Below are 20,447 nucleotides of genomic sequence, written 5' to 3'. Positions count from 1 at the left end.
GCCAGCTAGTTGGGATGATTGTGCTAATCTGATTCTATTTGTATTTATATAATAATAGCTGGAGAATATTAACACTGAGTTCTTTATACTTGCAGTTTCCCCTCTGTTGTTCCTCAAGGATCTATCTTTGTCTCCCTTCTCTTTCTCATTTGAACGTCATGGAACATCATGTGTTGAAATGAAAGATTGGAGTGACTGGGCTTGTATACACTGGAATTTAGAAGGATGAGAGGGGATCTGATTGAAACATATAAGATTATTAAGGGATTAGACATGCTAGAGGCAGGAAACATGTTCCTGATGTTGGAGGAGACCAGAACCAGAGGCCACAGTTTAAGAATAAGGGGTAGACCATTTAGAACGGAGTTGAGGAAAAACTTTTTCACACAGAGGGTTGTGGATCTGTGGAATGCCCTGCCTCAGAAGGCAGTGGAGGCCACTTCTTTTGATTCTTTCAATAAAGAGTTAGATAGAGCTCTTAAAGATAGAGGAGTCAAGGGATATGGGGAGAAGGTAGGAACAGGGTACTGATTGTGGATGATCAGCCATGATCATAGTGAATGGCAGTGCTGGCTCAAAGGGCCGAATGGCCTACTCCTGCACCTATTGTCTATTGACATGCTTTTCCTCAGAAGACGCAGCATTAGCTAGCACCTGATACACTGATCTAGCTCACCACTACCCCTCTTCACTCTCATATTATGTCTGTCCAAATGCTCATAAATCATGCCTCTCAGGATCTTCTCCATCAACTTACCAACCACTGAAGTAAGACTCACTGGTCTATAATTTCCTGGGCTATCTCTATTCCCTTTCATGAATCAAGGAACAACATCTGCAACCCTCCAATCCTCCAGAACCTCTCCCATCCTCATTGATGATGCAAAGATCATCGCCAGAGGCTCAGCAATATCCTCCCTTGCCTCCCACTGTAGCTTGGGGTAGATCTCATCCGGTCCCTCTCTGTTTTTGATTCTCCCAGTCTCCATTATATCCACCAATCCAATAATCCTCGGAGTTCTAGCCACTTGATCGCTCTAAATTTAATTGTTTCCCTTTTGGCTGTTGTTAAGATTCAAAGTTTGATCATTTCTTCCCCATATCAATACGCTTCTACATCACCATCTTCTATTTAGCTACTGCTTAAGACCTACCCTTTTTTGCCAAGTTTTTATTTTGCCCGAAATTCCTTATTAGGCACTTGAGATTTTACTTCTGTTGACAGTACCCCTTTGGATGTTTTCTCAAAAATGCAATTTTGTTTTGTTATTGTCATTGTAAGTGATGTTTTCTGTCATAACTATCTTGGCAAATTTTATGTTAACTCAGACAGAATATAGAAATAAGAGTCTATTTTCAATAAAAGCAATGGGGAAAATGGGAGAGAGATTTTCCAGCATTTTGAGTCTCATTTCCATTGCTGTTGACATAGATGGGGAGGTTAGGAATGGTTCTACTAGACATTAGAAAGGAAAATTCTGAACAAAGCAATGATGCATCAGTATACCCCTGCGCTCCAATTGCGTATAATTCTCTGCCAAATTTTTACCTGATTTGACAGAGGGTAATGGGAGACAATTCCCTTTCACACTCAATCCTCTGATGCATGTGCAGGTTCACTTGAAAGTAAGTAGAACATATTAAAATGTGTACATGTCCTCACCTTCCTTGCTCACTCGGTCTTACAAGAACTGGGGAAGCGTACGGCTGTGGGCGAAAGGAGTGAACTTTTCAGATCATGAAGGGACAGTGACGTTTCACTTTATCTGGCAGTATCAGCCAATATAGGCAGATTCCTATACGCGGTCTTTACATCCACTTCCAGCAGAGGCTGACAATGCATACCCTTTAACAAACGGTGACACCAGAATGATGATGTTTGAAGTGGGGCATCTGAAATGCAAAGGGTTATCTGCAAAGAACTGCATCCCATAGTGCTATGCAACCAGTACATTGCTTTCAAGTTGCAATCATTCTTTAAAAAGTAAACACAGCAGTCAATATGAATACAGTGAACAAATAAGTTAATGGCCAGGTAATCTGTTCTGCTTTATCATTTAAGGTTAATGAGAGAATGTTGATCAGGATAGATTTTCTTTTCAGTTCGGATATAGGATTGTTTGCTTTCCTGAATCTGATGCAGTTTAAGCTTATATTCCAGTCTGAAGAGGAACTGATTCTGAACTGATGTGAGCCAAGATGCTCAGACTTTCAGGGGCTTGAATATACTTAGTCAATTATAAAGCATAATGCCCTTTATGAAAGTGCTCCCAATTTAGGTGCAGGAATGTAAGATTATGATAACCATTCAGCTCCTCCAACTAGGATAACCTTCCTTAAATATGAAGAGATCTGAATTGTAATTAGTTACATAAAACAAAAGAAAATATTTTGAAGCAAGATTATATATACGCCAATAAAAATCAAAGACACTGAATCACTAAAAACAGCTTCAATATAAATAATGTGCTGAATACTTAATTCCATTCATGAAATGAATCTCTGTGAAGTTAATGTTGGCCAGTAACTGGCTGGAACAGTCTGTAACCCCATGCTCCAGTTCCAGAGAACCGTATTCCTTGCAACAACTAACATTCTTCAACTGGCTATTAATGAGTACTCCCAGCATAGGTTTACATTCTGTTTATGGATCCAGTTTAAAGTCTATGTTTCTTTCACTGTGTTTTAAACTAATTTTAAATTTTAGAAGCAGATTTCAGTTGTAACCATGATCTCAAGAGCATGGTTTGATTTATTTTTCAAGCCACAATGAGATCAATGTGGAATTCTGTCCATCTTTGCATTCAAGCATTCACTGGTAACTCATTATACATATGTTATTGAATTCAATGTCCTAATTATGAATAAACAGAGATTAAGATTAGCTGACAAACTGCAGCTCAATAATATAGTGTTACCAATAATTTAATTTGTTTATCAAGCATAATATAAAAGCAACACAATGCACATGTGAGAAATCTAAACGAAACTGTTCTGCAGCAATACCAAGTGTTAAAACACAATTGGACAAAAATGTCATTAAATAAGGATTTGATCCATACATCAGCATTGCTACAAGAAAAGTCAGATAATTAATGAAAGCAAAGTATTGCTGGTGTTGAAAAAAAGGAAGAAATTTCCAAGGTAAGGACATGTTCGGCACAGCCTTGTGGGCCGAAAGCCTGTATTGTGGCATAGGTCTTCTATGTTTGGAATTGCAAGTCAGGTAGCATCTATAAAGAGAAAAAGCGCTAACAATTCTGCTGAGTGGAGACATCAACCTAAAATAGCGCTTTCCTTCTATAACTACATTCAGATGGCCTGGGAGAACAAAAATGGTTTGGTTTCACTCTTAACTAGACTACTTCTCCTGACAATAGGTTTATTACAGTAACGCTGATTCATTTTAGGCTAACCAGTGTCGTTTAAGCAAATTTCACTTCCAAACCAAATGCTATCAACTGTGCTAAAAGCCACTATCTGATCATTTCTCGATTTCCTTCCAATAATTGATTGTCTTGTCTATAAAATTATGTACATTGTGGCTTTTCATTAATGTTACTTATTATTATTGAATGAAATAATATTGCATACTTGAATTGTTCGCTATTTATATAAACATTCCCATGCAAGAAGAATATCACACAGTGTTGTTTCTCCACATCAAACACTTTAATAACTTAGAAAATGATAAGTGAATAACTCATTTTATCTAGTTAAACAAAATCATGGAAGTGTTAGTAAATATTATTACTTCAAATTAGTTGTCCCAGAAAATATGAAAATGAAAATAGCCACATTCAAATATCCTAGCATGTAGATACTAGCTTGCCATGATGGAACTCAGAACATTCCAGAAATGTTGAGTACAGTGTTGAGTATTTATTTGAAGAACTCAATGTGGGCGTGAATTTATAGGGCAGATATAAAAGTGCTTTTTTAACTGTTTTTCAACAGATACTATGCTCCAGCAAGAAATATAGGGAATTGTTTGAGCCGTAGACTGGATCATAAATGATTGGCAACCAAATCCCGATGAGTGGTCAGTAGTTTCAGAAGCTGCTCCTCTGCCATTTCTAAAATCCCCAGGTCTTTTCAGAGTGGAAGGAAGCAAGCTTCAATGGCAGCAAAATGTTTTACTTAATGGAGTCATAGAGAAATCTAACATGGAGACAGGTCATAGTCTTAGAAAAGTACAGCAGAGAAGCAGGCTCTTCAGCCCATCTAGTCCATGCTGAACCATTTAAACTGCCTATTCCTATTGACCTGCTCCATACCCCTACCATCCGTGTACCAATCCAAACTTCTCCAAACGTTGAAATTGAGCTTGCATGCACCACTCATGCTGGCCACTCATTCCGCCTATAGGACAAAGCCTCTCCAAACATAACTGTCAATTTGTTCCTCCCTTGGATGCCCTGATGTCATGTACTCACAACCATTCAAACACACTTGGAACATGTGACAAAATAAAAATAATGCTAAAATCCCGCTGCTGCCTGTAAGGAGTTTGTACGTTCTCCCCGTGACCGCATGTGTATCCTCCAGGTACTCCAGTTTCCTCCCACAGTCCAAAGACATAACTATCGGTAGGTAAATTGTCCTGTGATTAGGCTAGGATTAAATCGGGGAATTGCTGGTTGGAACAGCTCGAAGGGCTGACAAGACCTACCATACGATATCTCTAAATAAGTAAATATTATCTTTTTTTTACTTCTTTTTACATCCACAGTGAGACCAATTAAACCATTTAAGCCAAAATAATTAAACATTAGAAAACAATTTCTTCTGGCAGTCAAATTTTCCCAATGATTTGAGTGGGGATTAATACCCTTTTGCCAGGTTTTATGCTGTTTCAGTAGGCAGACTTCCCAACTGAATGCCATGAATTCTTCAATTGTTCACACTGCCGCATTGCACCAGGGGCACAACAGGGATAGGCAGCAATGTAAATGGGAAATAGAAAGAAACAGTTCTGAATAACTGAGGAAGAAAATGGGGCAGACAAATTTTAAGATGAAATTTTAGAAATTTGGACAAAGAAAAGGGGAAACAGATGGAAATAGACTGCAAATTTAAGAATACTCAGGCTAAGGGAGTTATTTTATTCCAAATTAATGCAAATGTTATTCCCAGAAATGTGAGGGATATGTTACAAGGCTGGAATTCTATCTGATAATTTAGAAGCTGGACTACACGGCCAGTATATTTGTGAGTCATAGGCATCTTTACATTGTATTCCTTGGCTCAGCCATACTCTTATCTACAACATTCAAGCTCCCTGTAGTGCCTCTCAGTTCTAGCACAGATTAAAACATACCCTGAGCAATCAAAATTAATCTGCATTAGACAAAACCTTTTGCCACTCCATTTAGGTTGTCAACACAATTCAATTCTTGTCACCAACCAGCCACTTGAGACCAATATCATCTTATTTCTTGTATATCTCAAATGTTAGAAATATCACAAATGTGCCCTGTTCTTAATGAAAAAAAACACAGAAGTTTTGTCTGTATTAAGTGAAATATAAAATCTTGGTTGTTTTTCAAATGCAACAAATCCTACATTTTTCAATGTTTATATGTTTCACTGTGATGCATTATAAACGATGTGATCCTAAGTCAGAGGTCTTGTTAGCTTATCCTTGCTATTTTTCAATCAGAGCAGTGCTGACACTTAGCACGAACCTAAGTGGCAATGGAGCTGTGAAATGGAGCTCCCAATTGAAGTTCTCATTCCTTAGGGCCCATCTTAGTGAAGAACTGTCATCTTCCTGTTATTGTCCCTATAGGTGTGCAGTTTCAACAGCTTAATGTTTGCTGTTTCATTCTCAGCGATGTCCCCCATAGGAATGTCCTAATTTTAATATAAATAGAATGCTTCATCATGCAATAGCACAAGAGCACAACAGCACAAGCACCATAACTCCCAGTCCTAGCGACAAGAAGATATAGACAAGTGTTGCAGCTACTATTTCAGAGGCCAAAGCTAGCACACAGCAAGAAATCAGTAATTTTGGTAATAAAAGCTAATATTGAAAGTCCTGTTTCCTCCAATACTTAGATAAGCAAGATATAAAAACATATTAAATTTTGTAACTGCATCTGCATCTGCAGAATCACTTGTGCCTCTGTTTTGCCGAACGTTGTAACAAACAGACCTCTAAATGTATAGATATGGTTTAAAGTCTAGATTTTGTTTTCGAATTACATTGTCAATGACTAAAGCAGGCAAAGGAAATAGCAACTAGCCAACAAAAGTCAGACAAAGGGGGAAACGTATCAGCATCATATTTGAAAAATTAGTAATATTAAGCAACAGTTTGTCACTGTTGAATATGGTTTTGAAATACAGTATAAGCACATTTAATGAATAGTTAGTTTGAAAAAATGTATGCATTCATAATATTTTGAATATGCAATGTTTTCATGTAATTAAAGACTTAAAGTATAATTCTGCTGCTTAGTTCCTGGAAGCTGCAACACTTCAGAGATGATCTATTTTAGGAGATCTCTTGATTTTAAGAAAACATTATTTATTATTGTAAAACCTTGTCTAGTATTACATTTATCAGAAACTTAATTGACATATTTTATAAATTGATAATTTTAGTCTATATTTTAAACCTTGTTGAAAACTAATGTCTTCTAAACATCCGTCACAGTAATTAGGTAATTACTTATCAATGAAAAATAAGATTCAAATAGTTTTTTTAAAATTATAAAAGAGTAATTTAGCATTAAAAATGCAAGTGAAATTTAAGGGTAAGTTGAAATTAGTTTTATTGTAAGTAGATTTAATAAATAGTTAATTAATCAATTCTTCTAAAAATAAAATATAGTGTTGTAGTTCCCTGAGGAAAAAATGTGTACTATTCAAGAAGGTAGAGGTAAGTAGTCCAGTTAATGAGGTGCATAGTTATCATGGGATACACAAAGTATATTTTGTTTAAAAAATAGTTAACCGAAATCGACTGATATTGGGCCTATAAATTTATGCATCATCCCAATCCAACAAATTCAAATGCCTTAACTATTCACAATGTATCAGACTGAAATATTTGCATCTAAAGTAGCCTTGATGCCCAGCTCTCTAAGGCAGAAAACATAATACATGCACCACATTAGCAGTCAGCATTATTGCTAATGAGATGTACCTGGTTACATACAATCAGGCAAATCACTTGGTGATTGATTGATAGCTATCTGACAGGCTCATGACACGACTGTTACTGAGGGATCATCACTCTCTCTCAGTTCCAGACTTACAAACACTTCAGTATGGGAAAAATACAGCCAGGCCAGCAGCAGCAGGACAGAGCCTGGGGCCAAATCTGCCAATAACTAAGTCCCAGAGAAAACTGATTTGTGGCTTCTGATCGCATCCAGCTAGAGCCTTCACCATTGACTAATTGCGGTTCATCTGGACATAGATCTATCTTGGCTAACAAGAAAGCACTAGAGGTCTTCATTTAGTTATCGAGCTTAGTCCCTGGAGATCTGATTGCAGCTGTCCTTTCCTCCTTCCCAATCAACACATCAAAACCGGGGAATCTATTCTCCTTTTTTCAAAAAAAAATCAAGCTGTAAGTGCAATAAACTTTCTACACTTGACACTAGAGATCCCTGTGCATAAGAATAATGTTTTAATTAACTGGCAACAACTTATATTACAAAATATATTCAATATGCTAAATTTACCCACAGTAACAAGCAGCTGTTAATGCAATTATTACCCATACCAATCCTTTGTTAATTTAACAGCTTCAGACATGTTTATCGTAAACAAAACATTAGACTGATCCAATTAGTTTCATACAGTTTATTACATGAAATAAGAAGATATCTTAATCAGAAAATTGAGTTTTGACATAACAAGGCTTAGCAATTATTGGTTCAATCAGACAGTTTCTATTCCAGTTCAATTTCTTTAGTACAAGCTAAATGTTTTTTCACCAAACATTCAGTTTAATAAAAACTGTGTCTCTCTCACTTCCTCTCTCCATTGGCAATGTTAATTAATTCAATATTAATTAATAAGTTCAAAATAATGATAAACATTAGTTTTTTGTTTCTTCACATGTATTTACCAGGGCCTCTTGTGAAGGGACAAAACTGTGATTACTGAGTGAGAGTGATGCAATTGTAAACATTGAAATTCTATAACAAACAATAATTTCAAAGTACAAAGGAAAATTCTTCTATGGAAGATTACAACAAAGCTTTAATCACTCTTGCCTGAGAATGTTGTGCAGATCAATTAATTTCAGCTTTGATTTAAGAATATCAACCCATTTTCATTTTTATCAATACCCTTTGTTGAAGAAACTATTTTGTTGTGTGAACTAAAATGCACCATAGCCAGATTTCTACAGGATATCCTCAATAAATAGTTGTCTCAAAAAACTGTTAATTTACAGCAGTAACCCAAACAGTCATTACTGAAACAAATATTAATTAAATGATTGAATAATAATTGTATTTCACTTTGATGTTTGGATAAAAGTAGTTAATCAGCCTGAAATAGGTCGCACATTTTACTAATATTACAGAATTTCATGGTCACAGCAAAACTAAACATACAAAACATTAACATTTAATTTAATAAAGCCACTCACTTTCCCAGCTTTGGGCAAAGAAAGTTAAAAGTGGCTTCTCATTGAGGACATATGTGACATGACCAGTATAAGGTAGCTTTTTTATCACATCATCCACTACTTTTAAGGCTGACTGCACTCAATTTCTTAGACAATCTACACACCACTCTTAGTTCTGTACCTCCATAATTTATCACAACCATCCCTCAAGCATACAAATCAGGGCAAAAAAAAAGAAAGCAATTTACAGTATCGAGATGAAAGAAGTCCAACGGCTGCAGAAGAGCTGCTATGTAAATCACCTCCGCAACTTCAAGGAATGTCGGCAAAATATTCTGGAGTTAATTTTTTCTAACATTCCTCAGCAGGTCAAGAGAAGGTAAATCAAGTTTTTTCTCTCTCATTATATCTGGAGCTGTTTATCAATATATAAAAGAGGAAATTGACTCTATTTCTCTCATCTATCTGCACAATAAGAACCTTATGCACAGCCCTTTCCCATAACAATGACAGCAAACAGTTAAGCATTATGTGCAAATGGCTTCCAACTGTGTGCGTTTGTAGTCACAACCAGCAATTACATTACATTGATATGAATAGCTGTGTGACGAATTGAAGATGAATAGAACTGTTATTCACACAACCTCCAGACACTGGAGCTCATGGCTGCTTTGCTTAAACCCTTGTTCATTTTTCAACAGCTTCTTTAGAAGTAACTCGGCATCATTGTCATCACATAGCTTTAAAAAAACACGTTGCGGGGAAGTCCAAGCAGGTTGAAACAAAATTATTCCTACATTATTCTTCAGACATATATGACCTTGTTATCAAACAATGATAGTGGTCGGGTCATCTAAACACTCTTTTCAGGAGCAAAAATATTTAATCCTTAAAAAATAATATTAGATCAGACCAGGGGCTCCATTTGAGAGGATCTGATGCCTTCTCTTCCACTATCAAATGTTTAAAAACTTGCATAACTTCTTATACATTCACTAAGGAATGGCATGCACAGATTTATTTGGTAATAAACTGTGAATATATTTATCAAGCAGTGATCTAAACTGTAAGTCAATTGAGGGTTCTGATTATAGGCACGGTCAGGTAAAGAAATACAGTAGGAATGCCCATGGTGCTAGAAAATCTTCTTTCCACAAGGTACAGATAAAATGTTGTTTATATTTTACCTGACATCTTTATGAAGAGGTAGTTTTGGTGTCAATGGAAATGAGGATTAAAATAGTTTACCTCCTTTCTATTCAGCCAGAATTCTCCTGTATATTCTATCCTAAACACATACTTGGGTGTTCACCTCTATCAGATGGGAAGCTGATTATATGTCTTCCAGAAATAGGCAGTGATGATTGATTGACAGCTCTCCTTGTCTGAAGCCTGCCGTGACTGCAGTAAGTGAAACATTACATTTCACAGTGATGCAAAGTTTGTGGAGATGCTACGAATTTCCTGTCTGTTTTCCAGATTCAGTCCTCACTGGATTGTATCCATGAAACCTCCAGTAACACAAATGCCCTAGAAAAGGTGGGTTGGCTTTTTCGCTAAGGCTGAAATGTGGTCAGGCCTGGTGGAAAGTTAAAAAATACTACAATTAAAAAATATATATTTTTCCTGATTCTACACCCCAAGAAAAAAAGGGAATTTTAATACAATAAAGCCCAACAATGCCTTTACAGAGAGGCCAGAGGTTTGATTGTTCACCACAGATGCAACCAAACTAATACACACTTATATCCATAAGTTTATGCATATGTCCTATGACTACCTTCTGTGAGCAGTATCCCACAGAGGAACATAGCTGTGCAACTTATACATTTGTATATGGCGTCAGGCATACCTTGAACAGTAGTCGAGGAGCCAAAGTGTAGCACTTATACCTACCTCCTGAAATAATATCTGGAAATGGGGCAACCAGCATCTAGAAATTAAATCTAACAGGTCATCATCTGCAAAAGGAAACTGCACTAATTATTGAAGAGAAGTGAAACTAGAATTTTATTCAATACACTACAGTGAAAATGTATTTGTCCAGCTCATGTTTTCTCAAAAAAAATGCATATTTGTTTAGAGCTGGAAAAACATTTGTACCTTTTTGAGTTTAGTGACATCTTGATACTGTAAATTGCTTCCATTTCAAATCAAATGGGACTCTCTGCCAACCAAGAACATCCACCAAGTAAAATTATAGCTCCATGAGTAAATCTATTTAAAAACAAAACTTCACAGTTCCATTATTGTGAAGCAATATCATAGTATAAATAGAATGTGTGGCATTAGACCATGAATATCAAAAATGTACTGATATCTCCACGTCATTCCCAACTTTGATGCTAGTTAGATATGCTGTTGATTTACTTGTTAAAAAAAATGTTAGTTTCGAACAGGCTTCTGACAGTTGCTGTTTGTCCAATGAAGATTCTGCTCCCTGGCCCAGCCTATTTGAATGAGGTTTCCAATGACTGATTCTCAAAAGATAACAATTACTAGAATGATGAACATATAACACTAAACGTGCTGTGGAAAAGCTGAGGAAATACAAACACAAATGCTACATTTGAAATTTCCTAACTTTTTTAATGCCATTTTATTGATTTATTTATAGAGATACTGTGCTGAACAGCCCTTCCAGCCCAGCAACCCCTGATTTAACCCTAGCTGAATCACGGGACAATTTACAACGACTAATTAACCTACTAACCAGTCTGTCTTCGGATTGTGGGAGAAAACAGGAGCACTCGGAGGAAACCCATAAATTCACGGAAAGAATGTACAGATAGCGGCTGGAGCTGTCTGCAACACTAGAGCAACAACTTTACATGATATTAGGTCAAACCCAGTACTCTTAGCAATTTCCATTCTGCAATTACTAATCACAATAACTTTAAAAGAAATAAATGGAAACATGTTTGCAATATTTCTCCTTGTTTTCTTTAAAAGAGATGATGACTTAGTTGTTTGATTGTGCAATGCTTCTTTTTTTATCACCAAATGTATGAGGAAGAATCTTTACCAAAGAGGAGCACAGTTTCTAGACTGATCAGTACTACTTTGGGAATGTGGCAAGGCACTCTTTGTTGTGACTCATGCTTCTTCATCACTGTATTCTTTATTATTCCTTTGAGAGAACTGCTGAGAAAAAATACTGTCGATCCCTTGTTTTTGAAACGTGGTTCTCTCTGCCCCACCAGAGTTACACAATGCTTCATGATCTGCAGCACGATAGGATTCAGCCTTCCATCCCAGCAGGTTCCAGCCTCTTCCAATTCTTATTCCCACCTTCTTCAACTGAATGCAAAAACACCACAGAATACAATCTTGATTTGCTATCATATAAGAAATAAATCAATATTAATTACGATGGGTTAGAAATATTTTAGCATGCTGTGCATAAACACAATGTATTCTTTATATACAAATTCTGCAATCCCATTCCATCCACTCCATAAGGAATATTTTTATTTATGTGCTGTTTTAGTAAAATTATAAATGATTTTTCTAAATATAAATTTTATGTGTATATATATATACTGTATATAAGAATTTCACTAAAATAGCTATCAGTCATCACTAAAATTTCATCTTCATAGACTTTTTATATTAAAGATTAAAAAGTAATTTTATTTCATCCTATCAATCTAAATGCCACCTTCCCTGATAGCACTTCCCAGTTTCTGTCTTTCTTTGTAAACCTCCTTCAAAATTTATAACCTGTTTCCTTTAGTATTTGACATTTCCACCCTGGGAAAGAAAACTCTGGATATTTACATTATCTATGGCTCATTCTTTTCACTACATCTATCAGGTTGTCTGTCAGCCTCTGATACTCAAGAGAAAACAATTTTAGTTTGTCCTAACTTATGCACTACAATCCAGGCAACATGCTGATGAACTTCTCTGCACTATCTCTAAAACCCCCGTGTCTTTCTTATAGTGTAGTGACTCGAACTGCACATAATGCTCTAAATTTGGCCAAACTATGATGGTAATATGACTTACTGACTTTAATATTCATGTCCCAATGGATATAAGCAAGCCATAACCCTTTTTTACTGCACTATCCATTTTTGTTGCCCCCTTTCGAGAAATGAAGGGCTTTCAATCAAGAACCCTCTGTACTTTAATCTTTGAATGTATTCTGCCACTTGATGAATACTTTATCTCCCAGAATTCAACACTTCACACTTGTCCCAATTAAACTTCATTTGCCATTTCTTTGCCCAAATTTCTAACTGACCTATATCATGCTACATCAACAGATAACTTTCCTCACTGACTACAATTCCACCAATTTTACTGTTCTCTGCAAATTTAGTCTTCTTTACCTCGAGTAGGAATTTGCAAGACAAACTACAGATCCTAAAACTCCAATATTGTGAAGAATAAATCAAAGTGTTCTGAAAGCTGTATGTTCACAGAAATTGTTTTAAATTCATTATCCTGCATTAATATTTCTGATTTTCAGTTTAGGGGGCTCACTTTGTTTTGTCTAGGAAGTCAGCAATCAAAAGAGTGAGATTTAGCTGGCTAAAATCCCCATCTCACTAGCTAAACTATTTGCAAAATCTCATGTTTTATGCACCAAAACAGAAGAACCACCTGCAATTCATAGAGCATGATCTTACATGCCAGTAAATTTGTACATCATTTGCATTCAGGTAGATATGCTGTATATAGGTTTACTGCTGGAGATATTCTTTGCAAATATTAATTCAAGAAACTGAATAATAACAATAAGGAAAGCAAAAACAAAGCCTAAATGATAGTGTGTATTGGATAATTGTTGGTTTGGAACACTAAAATTAATGATTTTGTTTTCTTATGAATAGTACTGTGCCTGAACAACTCTCCTCTGTTCTACCGGAGTTCCAGTGAAATGACTCTTTATATTTATTCATAGATTGAATGACAATGGCTTTGTTGCTCCAGTACGTCACAGACTAAAATTAGAGAGCGTGAATGCAGTTTCTCTGGGAGAAATATAAAATGAGATGGTCCTCAGGCTGACCGCAGAGCAAACAAGCTGTTCATCGCAGCAGTCTCTAGCCATGCACAAGTGCTTGCAGCTGCTGTGACATGGTGCTAAGCATGTTTTAAGACTGGTCCCAGTCGAGTTGCATCTTATCCAACCAGAAACAATCCCACAATCCAGCACTTTTTAAGTGATCATCCTTGTATCATAAAAGATTAAGGTTGCAGCTACTTTGGATTATATTTAATCTAACCTTTATCCGTTCACATCTCCACCTGAAACTTACAAGGACCAACAGTCAATCGCCAGGGCATAATTCACAATGACACTGATCTTTCTTTCCTTGGTCTAATTAGCTGGATTAAGAATAACACTTTTGAGTAATTATTTTCACATTGGATAAACATTAAGCTTTTCTGGATTTATCTGAGCTTTTTGCAGCATGAAATAGATCCAAGGAGGCTTATAAGAACATAACTGACAGCAAGGACAGCTTAATCAAGGAGAATAAATCCAAACAACTGCAAAGGAAATGCTTTTAGCTTTCTGTACATTCAACTGTCAAATGACCCCTGAAATTTCTAACTTAAAATGATTTAATAAATTAGCTTTATGAGGTGAGGTGTATATATATATATATATATATATCTGATGATATTACCTAATTAATTTTATCCCTAATACCTCCACTCTTCACTATAATGTAAGGAAATTATTGAATCAGGCTGTGTTTTAGTCAATGGATAACAGTTAATCTGCATACCATCTGACATTTGCTTTTTTAAGATGCGCAAAATCCTTTTAAGGAGAAAATAATTTTGAGTTAGTTTGAAAGCAATAGCTTTTATTGGTTCAAAAATTCAATAAAGCTGAGTCACATTCTCTAATATCCGTAGACATCCTGAATATCAAGGAGAATTACAAGAAAAGGCAAAGGAATTTGCATTTTTCAGAATCTAGTTTCTACCTATTCTTAATCAGCCAGCAACCTCTTTTCTAAAGGAGGCTCTAGTTAATCAGAATAGAGAAAATAGTTCTTATCGGGCTCATACCAAAAACATCCTGCCTCCACATGTAATGACACAATACAACAGCTCTCTATCATCTGTGATAAAGCCTCTCATTCACCACCCCAACAATCAGCCTCCCTTTTGTCAATACAGCATTGCAGTAATGTTCACTGTTAAAAAAAATACTTTGCTTGAATTTGTCAAGGCTTCTATGACACTAGCTCCAAAGGCCACAAATTCTCCCACCATGAAGGACGTGGGTGGCAAAAGTGTGATACATTGTCACTTATACATTCCCTTCTCAAGTACCCAGCATTCCATCTTGAAAACATATTGACCAGGGTCATTATAGAGAGGTTTCCCCTGGCTGATAAGTCCAGGACTGAGGGACATAATCTCATGTTAAGGGGCTGGTCACTTCAGAGGAGACAGTTCTTGCCTCAAAGAGAATTCACTACCTTAGAGGGATGTGTAAGCTCAGTCATCAATTGCATTCAGATGATCAGTGGATTTCTGGACAGTATACTGAAAGGATACAGATACACACACACACACACATGCACACACACAATTTTGCTCACTACCATGTCCTACTGTCGCTGATCAATTACACCATTGATTTCTTGGGTTTGTTGTTTCCTATAAGACAGGACGTTATTTAAAATTGGTCTGTACATTTGAATGACTGAAAATGTATTATGATCAAAAGAGTCACACAGCATGGGACATGGCCTTCAGCCCCACTTATCCATGCTGACAAAGATGTCGACTGAAGCTAATCCCAGCTGCCTGCATTTGCCCATATCCCTCTAAATCTTTCCTATCCATGTACTTGTCCAAATGTATTTTAACCATTGTAATTGTATCCAACAAATTCATTCATATGGCTACCATTCTAAATGTGGAGAACTTATCTCTTTGGGTCCCTCCAAATCTGTCTAAATCAAGCATCTGAATAGTCTCTTTGTAATTACAGGAGGCTTCAATCATGCTAACCTGCAGGACGTTTTACCCAAATTCCATCAACATGTCACCATGGCAACTAGGCGAACAAACAGACTGGACCATATTTGTACAAACAAACACAGTACCTATAAAGCCATACCATGCCCACATCTTGACCTCTCTGACCACATCTGTGGATGATCAGCCATGATCACAGTGGATGGCAGTGCTGGCTCAAAGGGCCGAATGGCCTACTCCTGCACATATTGTCTATTGTCTATCTCCATAATGTTAATCCTAGAATAATGACTGCTCCTGTGAAGAGGATGAAGAGAGCTAGACCATGCATATCTAGACTCGCGTCCTTTGACAGATGTGCAGTGGACAGCATTCTAACATGCTGCATCACTGCATGGTACAGGAACTGCACTGTTCCACTTCCTTCTTTTAAGGAAGTAAACAGACCAAGAACTTTCATATGAAATGTAACTTTTTTGCTGTCACACTATTGAAAATTGTTTTCACAGAAAAGTATGTGAATTGGTCAGAAAGCCATAAAATTAATTAAAATAAACAACACAAAAACAGGTCCTTCAGCCCTTCATGCCTTTGCCAGCTGTCAAATACCAATCCTTATTAATCCCATGTACCATTACTTGGTTCATAGCCTTCTATGCACTGCTAACTCAAGTTCTTGTCTAGGTATGTTACAGATACTGTGAGAGTCCCTGCCTCCACTACCCCCACAGGCAGTGTGTTGCAGAATCCAGCCACCCTCTGGTTGAAAGAGTTCTTTCCACAGATATCTACAAAAACTCTTATCTTATATACTAAACATAAATATCCATGCTACAGGGAAAAGTTTCCTACTTTCAAGCTTAATTATATCCCTTATAATTTTCTATACCACTCTCTGAGCCCCCCTCAACTCCAGTAACCCCATGGAATATCAAAGTTCAAAGCCTATTTATCATCAAAGTACATATGTGGCACCATATACAGCTCTGAGATTCATTTTCTTGTGGACATACATAGTAAATCCACGTAACATAATGGATTCACTGAAAGACCACACCCAAAAGGATGAAGAAACAACTGATGTGCAAATGACAACAAACCATGCAAGCACTAAAGGAAAAAGAAATAATAATATTAATAAATTGATAAGCAAGAAAAATATTGAGGACATGAGATGAAGAGTCCTTGAAAGTGAGTCCGTAGGTTGTGGGAACAGTTCAGTGATAGGGCAACTGACGTTGAGTGAAATTATCCCCACTGATTCTCCCTCCATCATCGATGAACAGTTGACATTGGAGCTGTGCTTAGCCTCACAGTCATAAGTGTAAAACAAATAGAGCAGGGGCTAAGCACACAGCTTTGTGGTGCACCTGTGCTAATAAGAGTTTGTGGAGGAGATGTTGTTGCCAATCCAAACTGACTAGGTCTGCAAGTGAGGAAATCAAAGATCCAATTGCACAAGGAAGCAATGAGATCCAGGACTTGGAGCATGTTGATTAGTTTTGAGGCGATGATGGTACAGAAGGCCAAGCTTTAGCCGGTAAAGTGCATTACAATGTATACACCTTTTCTGTCCAGATGTTCCAGGGTTTAGTGAAGAGCCAAAGAAATGGCATCTGCTGTGGCCCAATTGTGGCATTAGTCAATTTGGAGCTGATCCACATTGCTTCTTGGGCAGGAGTTGATATGTTTCATCACCAACCTCTTAAAGCACCATCACAGTTGTTGTTACTGAACGATAGTCATTGAGGCTGGTTACCACGTTCTTCTTAGGCATCGGTATAATTGAAGCCTGTTTGAAACAGATGGGTAACTCAGACTGCTGAAGTGAGAGCTTGAAAATAAGATTGAACACTCCAGCCAGTCAATTACCACAGGTCTTTAATACTCTGCCAAATACCTCATCCAGGCCGGGTGCTTTCTGTGTTTTCACCCTCCTGAAGGATGTGCTCATGTCAGCCTCAGAGACTGAAATCACAGGGTCATCGGTGGGCTGTGGGAGTTTGTGAAGATCCTTCCATATTCTGGCAGTCAGTGATCTCAACCTGGAGCGAAGCCTTGTTGTCACCTACTGTAGATTGCTTGGTTTCACTTTATTGGATACGATAGCATTGAAGCCCTGCCACAGCTCAGCAACCCTCAATGATTTAAGTTTGGTCCGGATTGCCACTTCACCCGTGAGATGGCTTTCCGGAGATACCTCTTGAATCTTATTTAGTCGCCATACTCAAATGCCATTGATCTGGCTGTTTGCAGATTGCAGATCTCACGATTATTCCAGGGTTTCTAAATGGGGAAGAGTCAAAATGATTTTGCGGGGATACTCCCATCTACGACTGCTTTTATAAAGTCAGTGACAACCGTGGTGTATTCATTCAATATGAACCCAGTCTCTCTTCATAACTGAAATACTCCATTGAATGCAATATCTAGGTGAATTTCCTCTGCACTCTCCACAGTGCAAACACTTCAATGGCCAAAGCAATATCTTATGATGTTGCTTAATGACTTCCTGTACGTATCCTCTATTCCTTCTTTATATTTTATGTATCTGTTCTGTTTTCCCTTGGGATCCTCGGACTTGTGTGTCCAGGTCCTCTGTTTCTCAATACACCTTAGGTCCCTCGCTGCCAGAGTTTATGTCAAACCTTTAATGGTTTTACTTAAATTCATCATCTTGCACTAATTAATAAACTTCCATCTGTCATAGTTCTGCCCATCTTGCCAACTGATCAATGTCCTTCCATCTACAATAAGTACTTCATGTTGGAGAATGACCAGAAGCAGCTGAAGTTAAGAAAAGGCAGCACTTCACAGGAGTTTTCGTAGTTGGACTGTGCTCAATCAGTGAACGAGATTCATTAGAAAGGGCGAATAAAAATAAGGCAGGGGAAAGCAGAGCGGCCATTGTGTGTGTGGGCCAGTGTTGGAGTGGCTTTGGGTCCTTTGGCTTCGGCGAAATAAGTATTTTTTTTATCCTTCCTTGTCCATAAGAGCACAGTTACTGGAGTGAGAGGGCAGTGCTTTGTTCCATGTCTGAGATGTGGGAATTCTGGGAGACCTGGAGGCCTCTAACCGCCCAGTTTGGACCTGAGCCGAAGGGGGACTAATATCCTAGCAGGAGGGTTTGTTAATGCTGCACAGCATGGGTTAAACTAGAGCTGCAGAAGGATGGGAACCAGCGTGCCAGAACAGTTAGTGGAGAGGATGTGGAGGCAGATGTTGGTAAGACCTCAGACAAAATTAGGAATCGAAAGGTTGAGCATGGTGCGACTAGTGGCCTGAGCTGTGTATATTTCAATGAAAGAAGTATCATAGGAAAGGCAGATAATAGTGCTGAAGATAAGGTTTACAAACAGAGGCAATGTGTAGTGAGGAGAGGCTGTTGATAAGGCAAAATTGCAATCAACAGGATAGGTTGCAACGTAAAAGGCAGACAAAATCGAAAAGGGTAATTACAGAACTGAAGGTGTTATACTTGAGTACATGCAGTTTATGGATTAAGATAAATGAACTTGTAGCACAGTTGCAGATTGGCAGATGTGATGTTATAGGCATCACTGAATCGTGGCTGAAGGATTATAGCTGGGAGCTTAATGTCCAAGGATACACATTGTATCGAAAGGACAGGCAGGAAGGCAGAGGGGGCGGCATTGTTCTGTTGGTAAAAACTGAAATCAAATCATTAGAGAGGGGTGAGGTGACATAGGGTTGGAAGATGTTGAATCCTTGTGGACAGAGCTAAGTAACTACAAAGGTATAAAGACCCTGATGGGAGTTGTATAGAGACCCCCAAACTGTAGCAAGGATGCGGTCTACAAATTACAATGGGAGATTGAAAATGCATGCCAAAAGAAAAATGTTACAATAGTCATAGGGGATTTCAATATGTTGGTAGATTGGGATAATCAGATTGTTGCTGGATTCTGGGAGGTGGATGTTCTAGAGTGCCTGTGAGATGGCTTTTTACAGCAGAACATGATTAAGCCAGTATAGTATCAGCTATTCTGGATTGGGTATTTTGCAATGAACTAGAACTGGTTAGAGAGCTTAAGGTAAAAGAACCCTTAAGGGCATGTGATCATAATATGATAGAATTCACCCTGAAATTTGAGAAGAAGTTAAAGTCAAATGTATCGGTATTATAGTGGAGCTGGTCAAAATTGATTGGAAAAGAACACTGGCAGGGATGACGGTGGATTAGCAATGGCTGGAATTTCTGGAAGGAACTTGGAAGGTACAGGACATATGCATCCCAAAGGGAAATAACTATTCTAAGGGCAAGATGACATAACTGTGGCTAACAAAAGAAGCCAAAGGCAACATAAAAGCCACAGAGAGGGCATATAATGGAGCAAAAATTAATGAGAGTCGATGGCTTTCGGCCAGATTTGTGAACGATATGAAGGTAGGTGGAGGGCAGGCAGTTTTGAGGAAGCAGAGAGGTTATAGAAGGACTTAGGCAGAACAAGAGGATGGCCAATGAAGTGGCAAATGTAATACAGTTTTAGGAAGTACACGGTCATGTACTTTGGTGGAAGACGTAAAAGCGTAGACTATTTTCTAAATGGAAAGAAAATTCAAACTTAGGGGCAAAGGGACTTTGTGCAGGATTCCCTAAAGGTCAATTTATAAGTTGAATCTGTGGTGAGGAAGGCAAATTCAATGTTAGCATTCATTTCAAGAGGACTAGAATATAAAAACAAGAATGTAATGTTGAGGTTTTGTAAAGCATTGGTGAGGCCTTACTTGGAGTACTGTGAGCAGTTTGAGTCTCTTACCTAAGAAAGGATGTTCTGAAACTGGAGGGGGCTCAAAGGAAGTTCACAAAAATGATTCTGGCATTGAAAGGTTTGTCATATGAGGAGCTTTTGATGGCTCTGGGGCTTTACTT

Source organism: Mobula birostris, chromosome 4 (genome assembly GCF_030028105.1).
Source record: "Mobula birostris isolate sMobBir1 chromosome 4, sMobBir1.hap1, whole genome shotgun sequence".
NCBI classification, from domain to species: Eukaryota; Metazoa; Chordata; class Chondrichthyes; order Myliobatiformes; family Myliobatidae; genus Mobula; species Mobula birostris.
The sequence above is the reverse complement of the archived record's forward strand: the minus strand, read 5'-3'. Positions refer to the sequence as shown.